The following is a 20,057-nucleotide window of genomic DNA, read 5'->3' as shown; positions in this document are numbered from 1 at the left end:
AAAGAAACTCCATATCCATTAATAGTCATTCCCAATACTCTCACACCCCAGCCCCAGGCAATCAGTAATCTATTTTCTGTCTCTGGGATTTGCCTATTATGGACTTTCATTTAAAAGGAATAATAAAACTTGTTGTATTTTGTGTCTGGCTTCTTTCACTTGGCATAATGTTTTCAAAATTCATCCATTCATTCATATATCAGTACTTCACTCCTCTTTCTGATGAATACTATTCTATTGCATGAATGGCCACCTTTTTTTTAACCCATTCATCATCTGATAAAGTGTATGGCTAATGAACACGTGAATCATATCTAGTGCTGTGGAATTACTAGATTTTAAAGGTTTATTTCATTTTATTTTAATTAATTTAAATTTAAATAGCCCACACGGCTACTGACTACCACTTTGGACAGCGTATTTCTGGATAACAAAAGAAGTACAAGTTGGCAGTTACAAAATAATCATGGGGAAATAAACTACAGCACAGGGAATAGAGTCGGTATCACTGGAATAACTGTGTATAATGCCAAGTGGGTACTAGACTAATCAGAGGGATCACTTTGTAAGCTAACATTAATATAATACTGTACTTGAAAACAAATAAAATAAAATCTGTCTTGATCACTAATGCAAAAAACAAACAAACAAACAAAAAACAACACTCCCATGGCACACAAACTCCACACACCCTTTGTTCATTCTCCAGGATCTAAAATCCTTCATATATATTCACTGGGGTACCCAGGAGACCCCCAAGAGCAAACAGATAGCTAAGCCAAGCATTAAAGGAAGAGCTGCTGCTCATCTACCCTGGCTGCGGAGATCTTCAAGGTACCCGGGTTGAAATCAGGGTGTTACCCCCGAGGTGAAGTAGGAAGGAAGGAATATTAAGCTGAACACATCGAACCTGCTTTTTCTATACTGTTGCTGAATACATGTAAAATTTACCATTTTAACCATTTTTAAGCGTACAGTTCTGAAGCATTAAGTAAATTCACATGGTTGTACTATAACCGGCATCATTTGTCTCCAGAACTTTTTAATCTTCCCAAACTGAAGCTCTGTACCAGTAAAACAATAACTCTTCATTCCTCCCTACTTACAAGGGCTGTCAACCACCATTTTATTTTGTCTTTATGAATCTGACAACTCTAGGTTCCTCGTATTTTCATCATCACACAGTATTTGCCTGAGATTGGCTTATTTCTTAATGTCTTCAAGATGTTCTATACTATAGCATGTATCAGAATTGCCTTCCTTTTTAAGCCTGGTAATACTCCACTGTATGTAAATACATGGAAGTATGTGTGTGTATATATATCTACATACGCACACGACATTTTGTTTTTCCATTCATCTGTCAATGGACACTTGGATTGCTTCCACCTTTTGGCTCTTGTGAATAATGTCGCTCTGAACATGGGTATACAAATGTCTGTTCGAGTCTCTGCTCTCATTAGTTTAATGTACATATCCAGTAGTGGAATTGCTGGATCATATGGCAATTCGAGGTATAATTTCTTGAGGAGTCAACATACCATTTTAACAGCCACTACATCACATTCCTATCAGCAATGCACAAGGTTCGAATTTCTCCACATTATCACCAATTATTGTTATTTTCTGAGTGTGTATTTGTGTGTGTGTTTAACAATAGTGATTCCATTGGGTGTAAAGTGCTATCCCATTGTGGTTTTGATGTGCATTTCCCTAATGTTAGTTCTACTGAACATCTTTTCATATGCTTATTGGCCATTTGAATATCTTCTTTGTGAAATATCTACTCCAGTTTTTGGATCATGTTTTGATCACGTTGTATGGAGTTTTGTTGTTGAATTATAGGAGTTCTTTATATATTCTGGATTTCAATCTTTCATCAAACACATAATATAAAATTATTTTGTCCCTTTCAGTAAATTGTCTTTTCGCTCTATTCATAGCGCCTTTTGATACAAGTTTTGTAATTTCGATGAAGGTCAACTTATCTTTTCTGTCTTTTTGTTGCCTGCCAATTTCTTTTTTAGGTACAGAAAACTGAACTTTTTTTTCACTTTGAAGTTAAAAGGTAATTAATGGTCATAAAAATAACAATAAGTAATATCACCTTTTATTTGTATAGCAACTGAGAATTTAATAAGGCCTAATGGCTTTCATATCAAGTGACATTCCTAGGTTATTTTGTCTGAGGATATGACAATGGAATAAGTGACTGACTCAACATCACACAACACATATGTAGCTCCTACTCCAAAACCGGGACTCTGAAGCCAAGATTCTTTCCAGTACACCACTTTTTTTTTTTTTTAAAATAGTGGATTTGATTTTGCAAACACATTGAAAGCACAGACTAATATGAAAGTTCCAAATTTCTTCTGATTAAGGGGAAACTGCAGTTCTAGTTCAAAGGAAAACTGTAGAGGAAGAGTCAAATAGTTCAACTATCCGTGTTCATCTTGAAAATATATCGTTCATTCTGGAGGCAGAAAATTCACTCATTTATTCCACTTTACTATTGTCCTAATATAGTTTGCCATTTACCACATGTTTATTAAAAATTTGCAGCCAAATTGAATACTATAAAACTTCCTATAAACACATATATAGTATATAGATATGGAAGTGTGCGCAAATATATTTAAAGTAGTATCTCACTAGTATTACATCACGGCAGATGTAAATCTCAGTATAGAAAAATGTTTGTGTAATGTGCTAAGTAGATATTGAATTACCTGGAAAGAAAAACAATTCTATTACCTTTCTTTTAGAGAAAAAATACCATACTAACCATACAAAAATTTTGCAAATGTCTTTTTCATTTATTTACATTACAACCAGGTATATTATATCCAGAAAAAGCCAAACTTAGAAAATCCATAATATGTAGAAATTTACACACTGAAGTGAGATTTGGTAGTATTGTCTCACCGCAACCATGTTTAATCTCACTACTTCACACAACTTGGGGTAAAACTACTTTAAGAGCAAGATTACAAGATTACGAATACGAAATTAGATACAAGGTCTTATAAGGGATCATTACAAGTGCAAAGCTCTAAAGCTCAAGGAGCATGAACGTCATGGAAGATTTATCTCAAAACAACTTTTTGACGAGCAACTGAGATATCTGAGCTTCAATTGCTGAATCTAGCATGATTGGTTTCTAACCACCCATAAGGCAGGAGTCACTGCTGGGAAGAATGTCTGATGGATAAAAACGGGACGTCAAAGTAGTCGTGAACTGATGAGCTAAAATGGGGCAACCCCATGCAGAGAAAGAAGTGCTTATGTGAGGAAAAGCAGCCTCTAGAATCAACCTGAGCTTTTGATGCTAAAGTCCAGTCTGCGGACACCTGCTGGTCAACAGCAGGCACTTTATGGGTGACAAAATCCATTTGAGACACATTTCTGTCTACGTTGGGCGAGTCCAGCTGGGAATGGCATCCTCCCTCTGAGCCCGCATAGAGAGAAACTTAAGCAGTGAAGGTCTGTTTCTCTGGTCCCAACTTGCTGGCCAACCCACACTTTCGTCGTGGCCCTACAGAAAGCCTCAGGCAGATGGGCTGTTATTCTGTAGCTTCTCTCAATCTGGCCAGAATAGCATTGATTTAGAAAACCAGTATATAGATATTAATTCCGTTTTCAATTATGAATGTCATAACAATTGAAACACCAGAACGAATTGAATACCCAGGCTCTACTACCTGAGTTTATATTGAACTCGCTAATAAAAAAAAAACAACAACATAATTTAACACAGGTATGTCAAAAAAAATATAAGATCCATGTCTTATGATAAAAAGAAAGTTTTATATTGTAATTTTTCAGCATTCATATTTACAATATGTATGTTTACAAATTTGCAGGTCGACAAAAATTGCCAACTGTTATATACCTTTTCCTATACCGACACTCTCTAATTTTGCTGTTAAATGTGCTTTCTTTGGAAATGCTGAAAAGCACAATAGGATGCCATGATGTATCCATCAGAATGTCTACAATGAAAAAGGTACACAATGACAAGTGTTGGGGAGAGATGGAAGAGTAACTGGAACTCTCAAACACTGTTGGTGAGAGTATAAATTAAAGCAAAGACTTTGGAAAACTGGAAGTCAACATGAAAGCTCAAGCATACAAAAATACCTTTCGGCCCAGCAATAACATTCTCTGATACATACTCAACATAAATATTCAGATATAGTCAATTAGTGGCACGAAGTGGAATTTTCATATCAACACGATTTGTAAAAAGCTCATCATTAGAAATTACTTAAAGGTTGATCAACCATTAAATGGCTAATAATTTGTGGTATATTCATTCAATGGAATTCCACAGTGTTAAGAATGAAAGACCGCACACCACTACATGAAGGAAACTCACGAACACAATGTTGAATGAAAGAACGGAGATACAAAAGAGCTCATGCCATGTGATTCTATTAACAGGATATTTAAAAACAAGCAACACTAAAATGTGGTGACGGATGTTCCCATGGGGGAACTCAGGCTGGAGTGGCCCTAAGGAAGAATGAGGAGCCTCAGTGGCTATTACTGTTTTTTTCTTATTCTGGGTGCTACCTCGACTCTGTGCTTTCTTTGTGAAAATTCTTTGAGTTATTCATTTAATATTTGTGCATTTTACTATATGTATCTTACCGTTTATCAAAAAGTTTACTTTAAAATGGTCCTCCTTTTGCTCAAACGATGGAAAATATCACTATGGTAGTTCCCCAATTAAAAGATAAAAAAAAAAGAGAAGACTGTGAAATCCTCAAGTCTGGAAACTGCTTATCTATAGATCACTGAGAAACTCAAGCATAAAAAACTAAGTCGCATATTCCTGTCTTTTGAAGATGGACCCATGCCAAGAGAGCAATGAAATAAGTCACCAGAAATGGTGTTAGAAACAGCAGTTACATCTACAAATTTGTGAGGAGTCTTCATACATAGTGTTCTCTAGATAGAACTGCAGTAAAATCACACATCACAGGCAAACACATTTTCTCCAAATGTTCTTTCTCATTTCTTACCATCTTACACTCTGGGCACATCTCGCTCTGCCATGATGTAGACTCTTTCAAAACTTCAATCAAGAGCTTTAAGAAGGCTCTTTCTGGAAGAAACTTCTATGAGATTTACTCACTCATTCTGAGAATTTCCTTGCCCACCTCCAGTTTTCATTTCCTGTCTCTTGACCTGTTTTTAACTTATTACAAAGGTGATCCAAAATGTCTAACCTGTTTCAACACGTAGTTCTTATCGAGATATTTTTAATCAAAACTAGTGTGAAAATTTAATTAAATAACAGTTTACCAATCTCCATTATTATAACTCCAAAACAACTTTACTTTTCAATAAAGACGAGGTCAAGACCACCAAGGCAGAGGTTGGGATATATAAATAATTCCCCTATAGGATCTTCTGAATTCCATCAATAATTCCTTCAGTTAATCTTCTGAAATCTGGCAAAAAGAACAAGTCGGAAATTTTCCAAATAATCGATACAATCATAAAAGCACATCTGGCTCTTTCCAGTGGGTGACAGGCCATGGGCATGTCTCGTGACGATTGGCAGAAGTGGCGCATGACCAAGACCAAGAGAAAGCCTACCACAAGAAGCAAAAATAGGAGCTGGGATACCCCACTGCCAACATGAAGGCTGGCCCCTGCCACACACGGACGCTCCGTGCGCAGGGAGGAACAAGAAGTACCACGCCTTGAGGATGGATGTGGGAAACTTCTCCTGGCATTCCAAGTGTCGTACGTGCAAAACAAGGATTACGGGTGTTGTCATAGATGTATGCGACACTGATAGCACACCAGACAGAAAATGATACACGTCCCACTAAGCACTGCCCCTGGGATGCAGGAAGGGGGCCAAGCTGACTCCCGAGAAACAACAGATTTTTTAAAAAACGATCAAAGAAAACTCTGAAGAAATATCTCATGAGGGAAAAGAATGACCAAATCAGAAGTCTTCTAGAGGAGCCGATCCAGTAGGACAAGCTTCTCACATGTGTCGCTTCAAAACCAGGCCAATGTGGCCAAGCAGATGGCTGCGTGCTAGAGGTCAAGGAACTGGTGTTCGATCTCAGAAAAACCAAGGCCCGGAAATGCAAGTAAACCTTCCTCCCTACTATGTTAGCCCATGTAATAAAGGTGTTTCTTGGGAAGCAAATCTGGAATTTGAAGTTTGAGAAAAACATTCTCTACTCCTTTTTCTTATAATTATGAAAATAAAACAGGCTCATGATATTAAAACATAAAGTGAAAAATTAAACCCTACAAAACAAAGGGAATAAGAAACGAAAGGAAAAACGAATCTCACTCCCTCCTGCCCCATACTTAAGTCAAACGTCATCAACATGACCGCGCTACATGGTCTATTGTCCTCGTGTTTTGCTCCTGACAATTTGCACATAACATAGTAATTTTTTTAGGTGTCTTGGTGTCCTTGTGATTTAAATATCCAAACATCTATTTCGAGTGTTACTGCCGTCACCCCTTAGCCACAGAAGATAAGATCCAAGATCCCCAGTAAAGCCTGAAACTGTGGATATTACCAAACCCTATATAAACTATGTTTTTTCCTTAGCATACATGCCTATGATAAAATTTAATAGGAGGCGCCTATACCAGGATACTGCTCCTTGGGGGATAATCACTGACCCCTTCCCATGTGCGTCCCTGATTTGTGGAGAGCTCCCTTCCTTAAGATGCTTGTCTTCTCTCCAAGAGCTCAGTTTAGACTAAATGTCACTGATTGTGGCAATTCCCTGCCATGGTTGATAGGTTAGGCTGTGTTCGTTTGACAAGCTTTCATAGCTTGCTTCCTTGGTATCATTGAAGATGGTGTTTTCTTCTTGGTTTTAAATTATTTCTATTGTTTTTCCCATTAATTTATAAGAGAATGGAGTCAAAGCACCGTGACTGACAACATGAAGCAAATTTCTCTAATTTTCAACTTAGGAGAGCGTTGGATTCAATAAAGTATGACCCACACTTAGACCACGGACTGCTGACACTTTAATTTACGATCAAAGGGTCTTCTTTAAGGGCTTTTTGGGGGAGTCTTCTGGACAGCAAACACTCATTCCAGGTTAACTTATTTTCTGGAAGGATGTCCATCAGCATTTGCTTATTAGTAGGGGAGACCGAGGGCAAGTGTCTTAAGTTCTCACCTCGGGAAGTGCTGGGGACACTTAGTTCTTCCTGTTCTTCTAGCTTTGGGGATTGTCTAGAAGTTCTGCAGAAATCTGATTTAACTACCCCTCTTGGCATGAGAAATAGAACCACAAAGCATCCTTATTCTCTGCTTCCCTCTCGTGCATGGAAACACGACAGATAATGGAAGCGTCACTTATATTATCCTTTATTTATGGCCAATGAAATCTCAGAGGTCAACTTTAGTGGATGGAGACTACTGAAGTTTAAATAAGGCCACCAGCTGATTGAAAGGAACACTTACTTAAAACCTGCAATTTCATTTTCAACCTTGGTTCACTGTTAAGCTGCCCACACAGTGTAAGAGTTTGTAAACATTTTTAAATGACTATAAAAGAATAACTTATGTTACCAGTCCTTATGAATTTAATCAACTGAAACCTATTCTTAACACTTTAAGAGTGTTCTTTGTAAACAACTCTTCATAAATCAGATTACCCCAGCAGGAAATAGAAGAGTCAAATGTACGTATGCTAACTTACGAAATATTGCTTCAAATGAAAATTTCCAGTGTTACTCTCAATAGCAATGATGCTTGAAAAAAATTGGAGTAACGATATCTGTACATATAATACAACGAAATGATAAATGCAAAACCCAAAATATTAGTCACATTTCACTTTCATGAACAAAGTAATAATATAAATAAATTGATATCATCTTATATTACAAAATAAAATATTGAAATTTTGAAATGTCTAAGAAATAAGTAGGAAGAGTAACAATTTAATTTTCTATTATTTACCATTTGTTTACATTTCTTCTCAAACATGATCATCTATATTTGCATATGCATTATTAAACTAGTCCTGGGGTGAAATTCTCATATTAATTTCATAAGGTTCTTTTTCTTAATTCTAGATTTTTATTTTTTAGTACTAAAAACAATTTTAATAGATGATAAATATTGCAAGAATTCTTGTAATAGATGGCCATGTAAAAGATTAAAGATACAAAATATTAAACACATATTTTCAAGAGAGATAATGCCAAGTTTACCCGACCAGCATCCATTCCTGGGCCCAAATCCAGAGAAAGCAGCTTTTCCTCAATCGGATTATACGATTATACAGAATATTCCAAAATAAGCTGAATCATCATATTATCACAACTACTCCCAATTAATTACACGAAAAGAAAATTATACAAGTTTTTTGGCAGTGAAAAATATTATTTATGTTAATTACTTAGAATATTTTAAAATAGATCCCACATAATTTCACATCCTGTTTGTAAATGCCAATTCTACCAGTATGAATAAATGGGAAAAAAAAGTCTTTTAAACTTTATGATCCTTTTATAAAGGAAAAGAATATTATTATTATTATTATTATTATTAAGAATTCAGAGAAATAATGAAAGCATCCATTGGAAGCACTAAGAATTGTGGGGATTTTTAAATCTCTAAACAAATGAAAGAAAAATAGCAAGAAATCAGTAGCCTCCACTCAACAAGTAAAGAAGGAATACGACAATAAGGCGAATAAAGAATAGAAATGTACAGTCCGTTTTTGTTAAAACCAGGAGGCAGACCATAAAATATTTTAAGGGGTACTAACAGCAGCTGAGTATGTACAAGAGATCCATTAGAAAAAAAATGCTATTGAATTCATAATCTACAGAGCAAAGGAAGTATTGTTTATTGATTTTACAGATAACGGCAATCTAAGCAAAGAAATTGTTTAAATTTTCCAAGGCCTTAGCAGGAATCAGTGAGAGATGATGAATTTAGACCCAGGATTCACTCTAAGCCCATCATGCTCAAGCCTTGTCAAGATGTGGCCACCCCTAAATATGACAATTTCAGACTGGATTCGGCCTTTTTGTCTTTCATTTACATTATTGCAATGCAACCAAATGTTTTTCATGCAAAATTTATCTTCCTAAAAAACATTTTCCATTTATTTTGGGGTGAATTATAATGATATTCCATTAAATAACTTGTAGTTAACCCTAAATTTACCATCCTAACAACAGACTGTATCTTTAATGTTTTGCTTTGCTTTTCCATACTGGTTAATAATTTTTAGTAGTTCAACTCAATTGTATTAATCTTCGTTAAGCATTTATCTTAAAATATATATATATTTTTAAATTTTTTAATGAAAAATGTAGTTTAACCAAAAAATTATATTCTGAAGCTGAAGAGTAACAGTAAAGATCTGACTTTTCTTTTCCGTTACATATTTCTTATTCATATAGTTTAGCTTAATTAATATTTTTGATAAATTTCGAGAAAAAATATTCTTAGGCTCTTTGTCAAGTTTCTAAGCCTGAAGCACATCATATATTGTCGTATCTGAAAGAGCTAGAGAGATTAATATTTTATAAGATACAAGTACATTTAGTGTTCAATAAAGTAAAGAATTAACAGGATTGAACTAAGGACTTAGTGACAGATTAGATTTTGCACCATCCCTCGAGTCTCCCAACATGCCACACATTGTGCATCCGTATGACAAAATGTAGGCTTATCCAACTGGGCAACTCACTGGAAATAGTAATGAGCAGCAGGAGGAAATACAAAGCTTTCCAGACTCTTAAGTGCTTAACTGTTATTAGCCCTGCTCGGCAGTTCCGTATCTCTGGACAGGAAGCCCAGGTCCACCTCTAATTAATTGGTCCTGGGTCTTTGGGAAAGTTACTTGACCTTTCTGAATTTGGCGGGTAAAGGGTTAGAAGTACAAATTGCTAGAAGGGAAAGGAATGTCTTCTTGAACTTATGCTAAACAGATCTGAAATCAAGTTCACGTATATCTATAACCACACCATAGGCACCCGCCCACCCACTTCGCTCACCATCACGCACTAAAAGGGGGAAGTGAATCGCTTTTTTTTTCACACACTCCATCCATCCATCCATCCATCCATCCATCCATCCATCCGTCCATCCGTCCGTCTGTCCATCCGTCCATCCGTCCTTCCGTCCTTCCGTCCGTCCATCCAACCATCCATCCATCATACATCTCCATCCATCCATCCATCCATCCGTCCATCCGTGTGTCCATCCGTCCGTCCGTCCATCCATCCATCCATCCATCCGTCCATCCGTCCTTCCGTCCATCTGTCCGTTCGTCCATCCATCCATCCATCCATCCATCCATCCATCCATCCATCCATCCATCCATCATATATCTCCATCCATCCATCCATCCATCCATCTGTCCGTCCGTCCATCCATCCATCCATCCATCCATCCATCCATCCATCCATCCATCATACATCTCCATCCATCCATCCATCCATCCGTCCGTCCATCCATCCATCCATCCATCCATCCATCATACATCTCCATCCATCCATCCATCCGTCCGTCCATCCGTCCGTCCACCCATCCATCCATCCATCCATCCATCCATCATACATCACCCATCCACCTATCTACCCATCCACAGAATGTCTAGTGGAATGTTCCATGAAATTTCTTATATCCATTTACCAGGTTTAACATATCTTTGAACAAAAGAAACTTTGAAGAAATCCTTATGACTATTTTTACCTGCTTTGTGTGTGCTGAGGAAGGGGTTGGAGGAGGGGGCAAAGGAGAATTTCAGTTAGACTTACCTCCCCCCTCCCCAACGAGGTGATCTGGGGAGGTCTACAAACATTTGGGTACATTTAGCACTTGCTACTAAAGCCTGGGGGAAAAAAAAAGACAGACAGACAGACTCCAAAAGAAGTCGGCGCCACCAGTCTGCAAGGGTTAGAGAAATTGTACTAACATCCCCAAACGCAAGTGTTCTTCAGCTATGAATCCACTGTACACAATTTGTTGAATATGGCTCATTCTATTTCAATAATTATCATGATGAAATCATTATTTGTGACGAGGACAAGGCATTCAAATTCCTCATCCTCCGCCTACTAATGTTGATGAATAATAATGAAGAAAATAATGATGGTTTTGACAAAGACTGCAAGTGTGCATGCAATAGAGGAGATGACAAGAGGTAAGATACAATATACAAAGATGCAAAAAGTGAGGAAGGGTGTACCGAATGAGGGGGAGAGAGGAGAATGGAGAAGAGAAGCGGAGATTTGAGCAGATACTGACAGCAGTGGGATTTGGGGAAAGAGAACTTTAGTGAGAATTTGAAGGAAAGTTCTGCAGTGAGATGAGATGCCCCCCACCCCATATCCTGTACTCCTACATGTCCTCGATACCTTAAGTAAGGACCTCTGTTACTTTAGTAAGGCTTCTTGAGGTCCAGTTTGTTTCTTTCGAATGGCTCAGCCTGCTGAGGTGAACCTTAGGGCAAGAGCGGGCTGCCTAACAGAAGGGGGCAAATGTGGACTAAGGGACTCTGGAATAAATAAACAAAAAAGACAATAGCAGAAGAAAATTCCAGGTCCAATGCTGAAATTTGTTATGTTGGGCAATCACTCCAACAATTTTAATCGCAAGCTCTGTTTCGAATTCCAAATTCAATTAAGGAAATCAATACATTAACAAAACACCAAAATACCACCATCGTAATTTCCCTGGCAACATACGATGCCCCAGAGAAAAGAAAATGACTTTGCGACACCAAAAATGAATGGGAAAACTGGTTTTAGGTTTGTATACAGATTTAGTAACTATGAGGCTATGCTGCGTTCACGCTGCTGAAGTGATTTTATCCAAAGAAATAGCAAATGTGGAAGCCAATAAAAAAAAATGTCAGGAACGCTCACCTCAATCTCAGGATGCACCGGTAAAAAAACGCTGAGGTGAAGAAAGAGTTCAACAAACAGCTTCACATACCAAAAAAAGATAGGAACTATGTTACAAGAGAGAAATGTAATATGGCCCCCGTAATCTCATCATCCTGACCCTTTCTCAGGAGGAGAGGGCCAGCTGGTCACCAGCCCGCCTGCCCCTCCTGCCCTCTCTACTCATCCCCCGTGAGCAATTTCAACTCTCACATGGCTGGAGGTGACTCCTAAATCCATTTATAGCCCTGATCTCTTTCTTGAGCTCCAGACTCCGATTTCCAGCTGACCTGCTGGGCACGGGCAGGTGGATGGCCTGCTATTCCTCGAGATCAGCGGGCCAGGCGAGAATTCATTCCCGCAGCTCTGCTGTGCTTTGCCACTAGGTGAACAGCGAAAGTGGACCGCAGGGGCTCACCCGGGATGCAGGGCCCCACGGCAATCGGGGCAGCCACAGTTTAACCTCACGGCTCCTACTGCCACACCCAAAACCTGTCGCATGCACCTTTCTCATGTCTCACTCCTGTTCACTGCTACCATCCTAACACAGATACTGACCATCCTCCATGAAGAGTGTGACAGGAACACCACACACTCACGTCCATCCCCCGACACACACACGCATACACAGTTATTACATCATTCCACTCCCAAATAACATCTACAACATCACAGTAGCGACAATCATGGCGCCTGGAGCCAAAGTTCCTTGGTTTGAATCCCAGCTCTACCTCCTACTAGCTCTGTGATGCTGAGCCAGTTAATGCTCAGCTTCTAACAACGGCACATAACTGCATCATGAGGAATTAATTACTATGTTAGTGGACACGTGGTTAGTTCTGTGTAAACGTCTGCTAAGTAGCCCTGAGGTGGCTTACCTTGTTTGTCCTTCGCCACCCTCTGTGAGCTGACCCTCACCCACCTTCTCGCCACAGCACCTCGTACACAAGACATTTCTGCCAGCTTAACTGCTGTGCCATAAACGTCTCCATTATACCTTCCTGCCTCTGTTATTTTTCTACATATTTCCTCAGCCTAGAGTGGCCTTCCCAGCCCCAACTTTCACAGCAAAAATGAACTTCTCAATAATAACAACTTCCAGCAGCCAGTCCTCCATCGGGTATCTTTGCTAGAGCCAACCACGCCCATCAAGGGCCCCACTCACTGAGGTGGCTGGTTCTGGGTCAGGATGCCTGGATTTCCATTTCCCGTTCTTCTGCCAATAGTCTGTGAACCGGATCACGTCATTTAACTTCCCCATGCCTCAATTTCTTCCTCAAATGTAAAATAGGATTAAAGTCGTACATTTTTTATAAGGGCTTGAGCACCAAATGAGAGAGTGTATGTACAGACTACAGATAAATGCTACTTTATTCCTTTGCGGTGTCTTTAATTGTATCGGGCTCCAAGCAGGCACTGCTAAAAATCCAGTGTTTTGAAGTAATAATTATCAGTCAACCCTCCTGTGTTACTAGTTGGAACGTAGCATATGTGTGGCTCAGATGTATAAATTAAACTGCATTCTATTCTACTGAACATCTATTCTAAAAGATGTAAAAGACTTGGCAAAATCTAGAGGGAAAAATCACTGTTTCGTTAATGAACTATCTTCTTTCAAATTAGCTAATAGGACTAGGTCAGAAAGCAAGTCTACATCGGTTTCCAGTTCTGATTAATCACGTGCTCCTGGACTTTGTAAGAGCCATGAAGATATATGAATAGGGATAATTTTTAAAAAGTTCCCTAGATCAAGGATTGTTCACTGTGTTAGGAGATATGAAATAAGACTGACTGCGAAGAGCCATAACCATGGGCAACCAGCAAAAATCAAATATGGTAGAGAATTCGAATCTTGAATTCGTCATTTGCCAGATGTGTGACCTCGTGCCACTGGACAGCTCTGTGCCTCAGTTTCCTTAATTGTAAGTGAAGACACCAATGCCTGTCTCATAAAGCAGTGGAGTGTCTCGAAAGAGCAATGCTCAGTGAATGGCGTATATTAATAACAGTAGTAATTACACAATCATAATAATTTGGAGAAACAAATTGGACCTTTCCTTATCAGTCAGCAATCCAGATCCCAAAGTCCCCATGATTAAAGAGCAACCACAGTTTGGGTTCTAAAAAAATCAGTAACTTAGCCGTGAGGAAAAAAGACAAAAGATTCAGAACAGAACGATATTTCAGAACGCTTCCCTTCTATGCGTCATTACTTTCTGATCAATGCTTTAGATTCATTTCCTAAAGTGATACAATTCCAGGAGATTATTTCATGCTTTGAAGATAAAGGGGAATGCTCTCGGAGGCAAGTCTTCATGAAGGATAATCCTAGCCACAGATTTTAAGGCTGAAAGAACTGAAAAATATGGCCTCGAGCCTAGTCATTTTACAAATAAAGAAACTGACTTGAAAACAAAAATCGGACAAACAAAAACTCTATAAAACTAAACCAAGCTGAGGGCAAGAGACTTGAAGTTTATAAATTTATTTTTTTAAAAAGGTTTGCAATTTTCCTGAGGTAAAGACTAAGTTAAGAAATCCCAATCCTCAAGCCAGCATGCTGCCAGCAGAAAGTGCTGGTCAGCTCTCCAAATGTGATTTGAATGTCATTTACCTTTTAACGCAGTAATGGGAAAGCGAAGTATTGAAAACTCAGCACGTAAAAGCAGGTCATTTAGGAAGACCATTGGATACACAGATGCACATCTTTAAAAGTAAAGCGAAGGACACTGGCAAGGCAGGTTTGGCGCTCAATGACATTCAATGCTGATGTCAAAATCAAAACCTTTAAATGCATAAAATAACCTAAAATCAAGGTGCACAAGCTCTAGACAACTTAACACAGAGATATCTGGTCGTGTGTACTTCTCAGCTAAAATCTGATGTTTTCCAGAGAACCTATAAGAATTGAGATGGTTTTCTTTGATAACTCTACCTGACTGACATCTTTGTCCGCCAGCTTATCACTTTCCTGCAAAAACATCAACCATTATTCACTGTTCCTAGGCTGACTACAACCGTTAATAAACCATTTTCCTCATAACTAAATGTACACGCAAAAGCATTAAGTACTGAAACAATGAATTCGCTTTCACTGGAAAAATTGCATTTTTATGATACAATCAGCACTGTATTGGCGTAACATGGTCGACATTGGCCTAAGAAATATCTGGTTATCTGAGACCCCATCGAGAAATGTCACTAGCAGGAAGCCTGATCCGGCACAGGACAGGCCACAAAACTGAAGTCTACTGGGAAGACCGACTCTAAGGGAAACTGGGTTTAAGCGTTCAAAAGGATGGAAGGAAATTCCATTTGCCACTGAGTGGCTTGATTGCTACCTAAATTCGTCTGTTAACTAATCTAATTAATTTTTTTTTAATGATAATGTGGTATGGCAATAAGGTGAACACGCTATGCCTCATCTCTTCCTAAATTCCTAGAAATGCTGAGAGAGTGAAATATGCCACAAACAAATGAGCAAACTGTGGCGATGCAGACAGACAGATTTAACATAGGTTAGCGGGACTGGCGAGGATGGCACCAAGGGGGATAAAGTACAAAAAGTGAAGTGGACCCGGTGATATAAAACATCAAGGCATAAAGACAAGGACAGAGAAAGAGATAAAAACAAATTTCATGCAAGCTGTGGTCCATACACAGAAGTCTGGTATCCATAAATAATTATATGCGTCCTGTCCAAATACAAGAAAAGTGGCTTGGAACGATCAAAAATCAAGATTTAGGGTGCAATAAAATAATCTTTTATCTAAGATGAAATCATGATAAAATTTTTCAAATGCCGATGGAGCTTCTCTAAAATAAACAAAGAATTCTTGGGTCACAAATGGACGATGACCAGCCTTCCGTCTGCCATTCTCTTGCATCTCACACCTGCATTGTAACCCTTAGTTCTGGCAATCTGATGATCTCTTCCCCACCCTACTCCAAGTGTCTTCCTTCTTGCTGCCATACCCCGCGAAATGCTTTGGTCCCCAAATCAACTTGTTGACATTTAAAAGCCTTTCCACCTACTCTGTTCTCAGGTCGAGATTTTCATTCCTCTACACGTTATCTAGTGAACTCTTCTTTATCCCAAAAGATACAAGTGGAGGAATGGTGAGATGGGCTCCAGAATTAAGAGGACAGAGATTGAAATCCTGGCTCTATTCCTGGTTAGGTATTTCCCCTGATGCAGGCTGCTTCACCTCTGGAGGCCTCCAGTTCCTTAGTCATTAAAAGGCAAAAATGAGATTACCTGATGGTCACTGGAAAACTTGAACACTGTAATAGCACGTGCCTGGCAAAAGCTCTTTCAGGTAGTCCAAATTCCACCTCTGTGTTTTCTAATGGCTTCACTCACTTGGGAAACATTAAGCAACCACTCCTAAATGTCTATATTATATATCTATTTCTAACATTCGTAAATTTTTAGTTTTTAAAATCATGTCTGTAGCTCCCAAAAGTGTGTAAATTCTTCAAGAAAAGAAACTGTACTATGGATCTTTGCATTACACCAAACACGGTGATTGGTATGTAGTACTAGGTGCCCGATCGGCATCGACGATGGGCACTCAATAAATATTATTGAACGGATGGATGGTGGAATGAATCTCGTAGGTGGATTTTTTCAGTCATAGGGCAAATCATAGACAAATGCATACAGATGATAGGCCAACTCTGCTTTAAATGCTCTTCGCCTTCCTTTTCCATCGGGCTATGTGCTGCCCAGGACGCACGTCCACGAGCAGACGCATTCTGCGCGTGAGTACACAAACCATAGCTTCATTATGTTTCTAAGTCAAAACAAACCAAGTGTAAAGTGAAATATTATCCTTTATAAAATTTTTTCACCAGGAAGACAGGTGCCGATATCATATATTAACAGTAAAGTAATATAACCATATAAAGAATTCTTTTCAATTATTTTTTTAAAAACTTTTTTTAGATGAGGCAACCCTAAAGGATCTTGTCAGCTTACAATCCGTTATTTTGTATTTTTTACGCCTACAGCACCTGGCCTTCCTAAGTGGTCCCCCATAGAAGTACTAACCAAGCCCAACCCTGCTTAGCATCCAAGATCAGACAGGATTGGGCTTGTTCAGGGTGGCATGGCTGTAGACGCTTTTTTTCTAAAGGTTAATCTTCCTCAAGGTTCATCCTGCAAAGTCACAGTTGACCTCAAGACCCACTCTGACTGCAGAGTATAAATGACTGTTGAAAAGCATCTGTGCTATCATTAGGCTCGAAGGGGGTCTTGCTTATCAGAACACCGGTTAAGGAAAACAACATCCCCTGCCAGTTTCTTTTCCTTACATAATCAAGAGTTCATAATAGTGTACTTCATTATCTTAAACCAACATCTCAAAAAAGTGCCACAAACTTGACATTTAGACATGTTACACGGCATAAGGCTAGAATACGTGTACATTCCTTACAATTCCTAACTGTATTTTTCTAGTCAGGTACATATAATTGATCCTCAATTAAAAATTCTAAATAGTCCCATATTGTTGAACAATGGCAGTAATGATAATTTTTACCTTACTTTTGCAATTAAAAAGATATTGAGATAATACATAAACGTATCAGAAAAGCTTCTTAATGAATATGTACTTGCCTCCAAAACGATCACCTTTCATTTAACATTAATCTTAAACTAAGGAATATATACTGCATGGATTTAATGATAATTTTTGGTTATTTGTGTTTGAGTTGCTATAATTGCTACCCTGTAGGAAGGAAGAAAGGAAAGAGAGGAAGGGGGAGAGGAGAGGGGGGCATTTCTATTTGCATGCGAACTGAAAAACTAGGTTGACTCTACTGAATTCATATATTGAAACCAATTTTACTCAAGACTTTTTCTGTCCCTGAAATAAAACAAAACAAAAGGCGCGGGATAAAGCTTACAGTCAAACTTCCTTTCCAGTGAAAGGCAGATAGATACTAAGGATGCTTCAGCGACATTTTGCAATTTGAAGAGTGCAAAGAGGGTCTTTTAAAGGGATAGGATGATGAAGACTCACGGATGTTGGCTGTCCCTTACATCAGAAAAGTCTACTCACGAGCTAAGGATCTATGGAAACCTTTTCATCAACTATACCTGGCAGACATATGCTCTGCAAAGTGCACATTACTGTGGTTTTTTTTGCCCTAACCTAAAAACAATTTGGAGAGAAGCAGGACAATAAAAAGTTGCATGCCTGAATATGTTTCTTCTGCCTAGGTGCATACATGCCTTCTCTATAAATAGTGTAGGATGTCAGAAAGAGTCTCCTATTTTAATTAAATCTTACCTGCAAACTAACTTTGGTCAGTTGATTTGGTAAAGCATAGACATGGAAGATGATGATGCCCAACTTTTGTGGAAAAAGTTACGTTTACAAGATTACAAGCTTGGCACCATACTGCATAGGGTCATGAAAGTCAATCCAAATTTTGCAGAAATTACAGAGTAAAACAGTATCCATTTGTAGCCCACATTTTAATTTTCACATGTGAAAATACAACCTGGGTTATACATTATCCTCAGGCACATCATTTTTTTCTGATTAAGGACTAAGGATCCATGTTATCGGCACCGTTACATCTAAAGTTACTTTTGCTGAGGATTGTAATTCTTTATCCATCAACATTGGCTAATTTCAGTTACCTGTCATCTTGGTCACACCTCTGTAAATAAGAATCCAAAAAAGCAACACGCCCTAGTAGCTGCCTTTTTACAAAAACATTCAAAATGCAAACAAATGCTCAATGTCACTCAGGTAATGAATCATGCTCCTGTGAAACTTCAAACACATAATTGCCTGTCCGTAATAATTTTTGAAAGTTAGCCCGTTTCTAAAGTTTGTACATATGGCTCATAAAATGTGTCACTTTTTCTATGATTCATATGCTTTATTCCAATTTTAAAGCACACAGATGTTTATCTTTAAATGGGGTAGAATAATATAATGCTTTTAAAAACTCTTGGTACATTTATTACGGTTAAAAATGGCAAACATCTGCAGTTAGGAAAAATATACTGTACTGCCTTGGTCCTGTGGGAAACCACAAATGAGGGGTTGACAAGTTACAGGTATTTAAACTGTCTGGCTGTATTGCCATTCTATATAAAATAGCAAGAGTAATTGGGATCATATTTACCTTATCCATATGGTACTTTCGGAATTCAAGGGCATCTTGCTCACTGAGGCAGTATTTTAAGAGCGAATTATTCAAGAAGAAAGAATAAACGACATTGTAGACTTATTAGTGGATTTATTTTTACTTTATAGATATTAAATTATGTTACTAAGCAATTGGAAAACTCTATTTGTCAAAAATGCCAGGGGGGGTAAAAAACTACTTTCGGGATTCTCAATTAACCCAGGAACCCAAGAGCCGAAGTTTTAATATTAGTTCCAATTTAAGATCGGGTAGAAATAAGCAAATTATAATTTATCTGTTTCCTACTTGAAAATTAATTCCAACATAAATAGTAAAGTCACCTGGAAAACACAATGCATTTAATCACATTTTTGAGTAAATGTTTGCATTGCGTGTATTCGTTGTGTTCCCAATGAACGCACTTGAGCAAAATACACATGTCCTTAGATTTAGATGTCATGAGGCTACTCTATGTACTGGCTGCTTTGAAAACCAGGAGAATAAAATTTAGCAGAAAAGCATGTTAAGTTTTTTTCCCAATGAAAGTTTAATATACCAAAATGCCAACTTTTTAATGTCTTTCCAGGGCTTCTCTTTTTTAAAAAAATATGTACTGAATGGAATATTTTAATGTATGGATTATGCATATACATAAATACACACACACACACACACACACACACACACACAATATTGTTTCAGAGATCAAATCAAGCCTTAGTTAAGAAGAGCACTATGGTAAGCCAAACTTTTCACTCATCTCCTTATTCTCCCTTAAGGTACTCATACGTTTTTAAGCAAGTGACATTCCAATTTAAGGTCTCCGTCAGTCCACCGAGCACTGCTGAAAGTCCACTGATCACCAATAATTCATGGACAACAGTGATGTCAACACCAAGGTGACCTTAATCAGATTATTTTCTGTGATGCCCAAACTTTCAATGCCAAAAGTTTCTCAACTCTCTCTCAATAGATTTTTCTAAACCTCAAGC

General features: G+C 38.1%; 1 protein-coding gene and 2 pseudogenes across 3 annotated transcripts in view; 1 reads left to right on the top strand and 2 right to left on the bottom strand.

The window, feature by feature from the left end:
• FRMPD4 (FERM and PDZ domain containing 4) overlaps positions 1 to 20,057 on the bottom strand; it is a 455,926-nt gene that overhangs the window by 275,370 nt on the left and 160,499 nt on the right. The gene's annotated exons all lie outside the window — the stretch shown is intronic.
• Positions 5,549 to 6,123, top strand: LOC118607877 (annotated as a pseudogene).
• Positions 16,921 to 17,039, bottom strand: LOC118608258 (annotated as a pseudogene).

Source organism: Rousettus aegyptiacus, unplaced genomic scaffold (genome assembly GCF_014176215.1).
Source record: "Rousettus aegyptiacus isolate mRouAeg1 unplaced genomic scaffold, mRouAeg1.p scaffold_m13_p_9, whole genome shotgun sequence".
Taxonomy (NCBI): Eukaryota; Metazoa; Chordata; class Mammalia; order Chiroptera; family Pteropodidae; genus Rousettus; species Rousettus aegyptiacus.
Note: the sequence above shows the minus strand (reverse complement) of the source record. Positions and strands in the feature narration are given on the sequence as shown.